Genomic DNA, 8,254 nt, shown 5'->3' with positions numbered 1-8,254 from the left:
GGCAGCACCTGATCTCTTACAGGGGGCTATGATACGCACAATTAACCCCTCAGGTGCGGCACCTGAGGGGTTAATTGTGCGGATCACAGCCCCCTGTAAGAGATCGGGTGCTGCCAGGCATCAGGGGGCAGTTATGTACACAGTTCTTAGTATATTCTAACTTGAAGCGTCCCCATCACCATGGGAACGCCTCTGTGTTAGAATATACTGCCGGATCTGAGTTTTCACGATGTGAAAACTCAGATATGAAAAAGCTGTTATGCAGACGGATCTGTTCTGAACGGATGCAAGCGTTTGCATTATAGGTGCAGATCCGTCTGTGCAGATACCAGTCGGATCCGCACCGAACGCAAGTGTGAAAGTCAGAAAGCCTGACTCAGGAGGCCTATCAGGCATTATACGGTGGTAATATAAGTTATATTACCCCCTGTATAATGTACCCTGATACCCCTTGGTTATATTACCCCCTGTTTAATGTACCCTGATTACCCTCAGTTATAAATTCATTGGTGGCCAGTGCGGCCCCCCTCCCTCCCCAGTATTAAATTCATTGGTGGCCAGTGCGGCCCCCCCTCCCTCCCCAGTATTAAATTCATTGGTGGCCAGTGCGGCCCCCCCTCCCTCCCTCCCCAGTATTAAATTCATTGGTGGCCAGTGCGGCCTCCCCTCTCCCCCCCCCCCTAATTAAAATCACCCCCCCATCATTGGTGGCAGCGGAGAGTTCCGCTGCCACCAATGATTGGGGGGGATTTAAATTAGGGGGGGGGGAGAGGGGAGGCCGCACTGGCCACCAATGAATTTAATATTGGGGAGGGAGGGAGGGGGGGCCGCACTGGCCACCAATGAATTTAATACTGGGGAGGTAGGGGGGCCGCACTGGCCACCAATGAATTTAATACTGGGGAGGGAGGGGGGCCGCACTGGCCACCAATGAATTTAATACTGGGGAGGGAGGGGGGGCCGCACTGGCCACCAATGAATTTAAAACTGGGGAGGGAGGGGGGTCTGGCCCCTGCTGCCTGGCAGCACCTGATCTCTTACAGGGGGCTATGATACACACAATTAACCCCTCAGGTGCGGCACCTGAGGGGTTAATTGTGCGGATCACAGCCCCCTGTAAGAGATCGGGTGCTGCCAGGCAGCAGGGGGCAGTTATGTACACAGTTCTTAGTATATTCTAACTTGAAGCGTCCCCATCACTATGGGAACGCCTCTGTGTTAGAATATACTGTCGGATCTGAGTTTTCACGATCTAACTCAAATCCGATGGTATATTCTAACATAGAGGCGTTCCCATGGTGATGGAGACGCTTCAAGTTAAAATATACTCCGAAAACTCAGATCCGATGGTATATTAATAGGGACTCCTGACTTTACATTGAAAGTCAATGGGGGACGGATCAGTTTGCAATTGCACCATATTGTGTCAACGTCAAACGGATCCGTCCCCATTGACTTGCATTGTAAGTCAGGACGGATCTGTTTGGCTCCGCACGGCCAGGCGGACACCAAAAACGCTGCAAGCTGCGTTTTGGTGTCCGCCTCCAGAGCTGAATGGAGGCGGAACGGAGCCAAACTGATGCATTCTGAACGGATCCTTATCCATTCAGAATGCATTGGGGATGAACGGATCAGTTCGGGGCCGCTTGTGAGAGCCCTCCAACGGATCTCACAAGCGGAACCCCAAGCGCAAGTGTGAAAGTAGCCTTATATTACCCTTGTATAATTATGTACCCGGATACCCCTTAGTTATATGATCCCGCCGGGGTCATATAACTAAGGGGTATCAGGGTACATTATTATACAGGGGTAATATAACTCAGGAGGCCTATCAGGCATTATACGGTGGTAATACAGCTTACATTACCCCTGTATAATGTCCCATGATAGCCCTCCTCAGTTATATTACCCTTGTATAATGTACCCTCATACCCCTCAGTTATATTACCCCTGTGTAATGTACCCTGATATCCCTTAGTTATATAATAACAGATCTGAGGGCCCCAATGACAACAAATCATTTACTGCCCCGTGCGGTCAAATGTCAGACTATTACCAGGGACTCACAAGGGTGCAGAACCATCTTTAGAGAAGACCCCACCAGTACTTCAGACAGTCTAATAGATTGTATGTAATGTGATTAAAAAGCCATGGGGACTGGGACATTTCAGTCCGTCCCTCGGTTTGGCTGGACAGGCATCTGGTTGTTATGGGGCAACATACATTCACCATGCTGTTTGCCTCAGCATCTGCAATTTGTGTAGAAACCTATACTATATTGTTTCCATAGTTTTCCATGAAGCGAATATAGATGTAAGTGAGCAGATGGATCTAGACGTGTGTTACAGCTTGTACAGAGTATTTTGTTATCCTATTTATTTATACTTATTTAGTATTTTTCAGTAGTATGATTAGCTGGTGAAAATTATTATTGCCCCACAATTTTTGACTGTGTATCTTCTGTGCCCCCCCCCCCCCCCCCTATATATTGATCCTAGAGTCGCCACTGCAACTGTGCCACTGGAAGTCAGAGCAATGAATAAAGCTTGTAAGAATTTAATATACACTGCTCAAAAAAATAAAGGGAACACTTAAACAACACAATGTAACGCCAAGTCAATCACACTTCTGTGAAATCAAACTGTCCACTTAGGAAGCAACACTGAGTGACAATCAATTTCACATGCTGTTGTGCAAATGGGATAGACAACAGGTGGAAATTATAGGCAATTAGCAAGACACCCCCAATAAAGGAGTGGTTCTGCAGGTGGTGACCTGACCACTTCTCAGTTCCTATGCTTCCTGGCTGATGTTTTGGTCACTTTTGAATGCTGCTGGTGCTTTCACTCTAGTGGTAGCATGAGATGGAGTCTACAACCCACACAAGTGGCTCAGGTAGTGCAGCTTATCCAGGATGGCACATCAATGTGAGCTGTGGCAAGAAGGTTTGCTGTGTCTGTCAGTGTAGTGTCCAGAGCATGGAGGTGCTACCAGGAGACAGGCCAGTACATCAGGAGACGTGGAGGAGGCCGTAGGAGGGCAACAACCCAGCAGCAGGACCGCTACCTTCGCCTTTGTGCAAGGAGGAACAGGAGAAGCACTGCCAGAGCCCTGCAAAATGACCTCCAGCAGGCCACAAATGTGCATGTGTCTGCTCAAACGGTCAGAAACAGACTCCATGAGGGTGATATGAGGGCCCGACGTCCACAGGTGGGGGTTGTGCTTACAGCCCAACACCGTGCAGAAAACACCAAGATTGGCAAATTCGCCACTGGCGCCCTCTGCTCTTCACAGATGAAAGCAGGTTCACACTGAGCACATGTGACAGACGTGACAGAGTCTGGAGACGCCGTGGAGAACATTCTGCTGCGTGCAACATCCTCCTGCATGACCGGTTTGGCATTTTTGTCAGTAATGGTGTGGGGTGGCATTTCTTTGGAGGGCCGAACAGCCCTCCATGTGCTCGCCAGAGGTAGCCTGACTGCCATTAGGTACCGAGATGAGATCCTCAGACCCCTTGTGAGACCATATGCTGGTGCGGTTGGCCCTGGGTTTCTCCTAATGCAAGACAATGCTAGACCTCATGTGGCTGGAGTGTGTCAGCAGTTCCTGCAAGATGAAGGCATTGATGCTATGGACTGGCCCGCCCGTTCCCCAGACCTGAATCCAATTGAGCACATCTGGGACATCACGTCTCGCTCTATCCACCAACGTCACGTTGCACCACAGACTGTCCAGGAGTTGGCAGATGCGTTAGTCCAGGTCTGGGAGGAGATCCCTCAGGAGACCGTCCGCCACCTCATCAGGAGCATGCACAGGCATTGTAGGGAGGTCATACAGGCACATGGAGGCCACACACACTACTGAGCCTAATTTTGACTTGTTTTAAGGACATTACATCAAAGTTGGATCAGCCTCCATGGGTTAAAAAATTTGATTTCCATTATTTATTTTTGTGTGATTTTGTTGTCAGCACATTCAACTATGTAAAGAACAAAGTATTTCAGAAGAATATTTAATTAAAGAGGACCTTTCATCAAAATCAAGTATGTAAACTGAATATACATACATGGAGAGCGGCGCCCAGGGATCCCCCTGCACTTACTATTAACCCCCGGCGCCGCTCCGTTCTCCGGTTATAGGTTCCGGTAAAGTCATAGTTAGGCTCCACCCATTTGAGCCTGCCGCGGTCTCCTTCTCCTATGCTGTAGCGCTGGCCAATCGCAGCGCTCAGCTCTTAGCCATGCTATGAGCTGAGCGCTGCGATTGGCCAGCGCTACAACATAGGAGAAAGAGACGCCGGCAGGCTCAAATGGGTGGAGCCTAACTATGACTTTACCGGAGCCTATAACCGGAGAACGGAGCGGCGCCCGGGGATAACAGTAAGTGCAGGGGGATCCCTGGGCGCCGCTCTCCATGTATGTATATTCAGTTTACATACTTGATTCTGATGAAAGGTCCTCTTTAATTCAGATCTAGGATGTGTTATTTTTGTGTTCCCTTTATTTTTTTGAGCAGTGTATTTTTGATGAGCTAGTTTGTACCTAACTGACAGATTGTTGAAATGTGCTGTAAATCCAGAGGTAGCATAACAAAGCACTTGTGGGATTGGCATGGGAACAACGTGGGATTCAAAAGTTGGAATGGTCAGTGGCAAATTTCTTTGTGCACTCTCTAATAAAGTCCCTATTGTTTTGTAGGCTACAGTGTAGACAGATGGACTGTCTGCTCCATATGGATGCCAGTACTAATGAGGAAGGCAGATCTTGCATAAGGGATTTCAGAAACCTTGGAATCAGTGAATTCCCTGTGTCACATCTAAAGGCAAACCGGCTACAATTTTATCTTCAAGGTAAACATCACATACAAATAAAACACAATTTGCTTCTGATTTTTAAATATTCAATTTTGTTTATTCTTTGGAAAAATTATAATTTCTATTCCTGGCCATACAGCATACTGCCCAACAGATTACCTTCTAGGTTATGCATTAGCATTCCTTGGCTGTTTGCAGTACCATCATAATGAGGTGGTAAATTCCTGTCACAATATGTAAGCAGAAACAGAGTTGCTCAATGAAATGCAGGTGTTTGACTACTGTTTGCATACAAACAGTATTAGGCTACTTTCACACTTGCATTTTTGCTGGATTCGGCAGGGTTCTGCAAAAACGCTTCCGTTACTGATAATACAACCGTCTGCATCCGTTATGAACGGATCCGGTTGTATTATCTTTAACATTGCCAAGATGGATCCGTCATGAACTCTATTGCAAGTCAATGGAGGATGGATCCGTTTTCTGTTGTGGCAGATTGTGGCAGAGAAAACGGATCCGTCCCCATTGACTTGCATTGTGGGTTATGACGGATCCGTTTTGCTCCCCATCCCTTGACGGAAAGAAAACTGCAGCATGCTGCGGTTTGCTATCTGGTATAAGAACAGAACGGAATGCATTTTGGAGCATTCTATTCTGTTCAGTTATGTTTTGTCCCCATTGACAATGAATGGGGACAAAACTGAAGCGTTTTTTTCAGGTATTGAGACCCTATGACGGATATCAATACCGGAAAATAGAAACGCTAGTGTGAAAGTAGCCTTAGGCTTCACACTTTGTTTTGCAGTGTTCTTACCTGTAATTTTTAATTGTGGCACTTTAAGTGGTTATGCACAAGACCTTATGTTTGGTCCGCAACTGATCTCATTCATTTAATTGGGGTTGCAAAAGATGCGGACAGCACACGGTCCATTCGGTGGCCCCACCTAAAAATCCTATACTTGTCCCATTTGTGGACAAGAGTAGGACATTTCTATTAAGGTGAAAAAGAAAATGGCGGCATGCACACAGCCACAAAACACTTACAGTCGTGTGCTTGAGCCCTTAGTGTGCATTTTTTTTTGGGAGCTTTTCAACTCGTACAATTTTTCTCTCTGGCTCCCCCCACCCCCCTTCAAGCTCTTTAATGCAAAGACAGCAATAGTAAATAATGTCAGTGATACTCCTAGCAACCAGGAGGATGATCGCTGCAGGAAGAATAGTAAAAGGAGTGCAGCAAAGATCAGACAGATGCTGGTGCTAGGGGACTCTATCATTAGGCGGACAGTCAGCGTCATCTGTCGCCGAGACCGTGAAAGCCGAACAGTGTGTTGTCTGCCGAGGCTTGGCATATTGCGGATCGGATTGACAGATTGCTGGGTGGGGCTGGGGAAGACCCGACGGTCATGGTACACATTGGCACCAATGACAAACTCAGTGGGAGATGGAAGGTCCTTAAAAATGATTTTAGGGAGCTAGGTGAGAAGCTCAAGTCCAGGACATCCAAGGTAGTGTTTTCAGAAATACTACCAGTGCCACGAGCGTCACTAGAGAGACAACGGGAGCTTAGGGAGTTAAATAAGTGGCTCAGAAGCTAGTGCAGGAAGGAAGGGTTTGGGTTCATGGAGAACTGGGCCGACTTCACGGTCGGTTACAGGCTCTACAGTAGGGACGGACTGCACCTTAATGGGGAGGGTGCAACTGCCCTGGGGGAAAAAATGGTTAGAGGAGCGTTGAAACTAGGATCTGGGGGGGGGGGGGTGTCATATTAATAAGGGGGTAGATAGTGTACATAGAGAGTGGGTTATAGAAGGGGACAGTGGAGATTTAGTGGGAGCTGGGGTTAGCAAGGACAATAGGGAGTAGACTGGGAATAACTATACATTTATAAAAAATAGAACTGCTGGTAACAAGAACCTGTTACATACAAAAATTAACCAAGGTAACCAAAAAATCCCGGATAATCACTTTACAGGTAATAGTAATTTAAAATGTATTTTCACAAATGCCAGAAGTCTCGCTAGCAAAATGGGGGAGCTGGAGGCTATGGTACTTGAAGAACACATAGATGTAGTTGGTGTGGCTGAGACATGGTTGGACTCTTCGCATGACTGGGCTGTTATTATTGAGGGTTTTACACTATTTAGGAAAGACCGGGTCAATAGAAAAGGTGGTGGCATGTGCCTAAATGTGAGGAGTGATCTGAAGACAAGTGTGAAAGAGGCAATTGTGCGTGAGGATGGTGAGGATGTGGAAACCTTATGGTGGAAGTTCAAAGGGATATAAACACTGAAAAATAATACTTGGTGTAATCTATAGACCCCCTAACATCACAGAAGAGATAGAAACGCAACTGTATAAACAAATAGAGCGGGCGGCACAGGCTGGCACAGTAGTCATAATGGGAGATTTTAACTTCCCAGACATTGACTGGGGTCATGGTTCTGCCTCAACTGCAAAGGGGAAAAAATTCCTCAACTTGCTGCAGGATCAGTTTATGGGCCAGTTTGTAGAAGCTCCCACTAGGGCCAAAGCTCTGTTGGATCTGGTAATTTCTAATGATGCAGAGCTTGTTGGTAATGTTACTGTTCGAGAAACACTAGGTAATAGTAACCACAATATAATTATATTCCCCCTAAACTATAAGAAGCAAACTCTGTCGCAGAGCAAAGACACTGAATTTCAAAAAGGCTAATTTCCCTGGGTTGAGGGCAGAATTTCAGGACATAGACTGGGAGCAGCTACTGTCACATAATAATACAGAGGATAAATGGGAGAGCTTCAAATCCACATTGAGTAATTGCACTAAAAAATTTATCCCTTTAGGTAACAAGTATAAACGGCTTAAATTAAACCCCCCATGGCTTACAGCTACTGTAAAAAAAGCAATAAAAGACAAAAAGAGGGCATTTAAAAAATACAAATCTGAGGGGTCAACTGGAGCGTTTGAAGATTACAAAGGGCTTAATAAAATCTGCAAAAAGGAGATAAAATTAGCAAAGATACAAAACGAACAGCAGGTAGCAAAAGAAAGCAAAACAAATCCCAAAAAGTTTTTTAAATATATAAATGCTAAAAAAAAACTAGGTCTGAGCAGGTAGGGCCCCTAAATAATGGTAAAGGGGGGGGGGGGTAGTCACTGAAGATAAGGAAAAGGCAGAGTTCCTAAATAGGTTTTTTAGCTCTGTATATACAAAAGAAGAGAAAGGATCTGATATCTGTGGCGCCGGGGTTGTGAGTACATCCAGTGATATACTCAATTGGCTAACTGTAGATATGGTCCAAGAGAAGTTAAATAGGGTAAATGTGAACAAAACTCCGGGTCCATATGGATTACACCCAAGAGTGCTTAAAGAGCTCTGTTCAGTCATTGCTGTGCCCCTGTTTATAATTTTTAAGGATTCTCTAGGGACTGGTACAGTGCCAAGTGATTGGCGCAAG

This window comes from Bufo bufo, chromosome 2 (genome assembly GCF_905171765.1).
Source record: "Bufo bufo chromosome 2, aBufBuf1.1, whole genome shotgun sequence".
Classification (NCBI taxonomy): Eukaryota; Metazoa; Chordata; class Amphibia; order Anura; family Bufonidae; genus Bufo; species Bufo bufo.
This window is presented reverse-complemented; position numbering follows the sequence as displayed.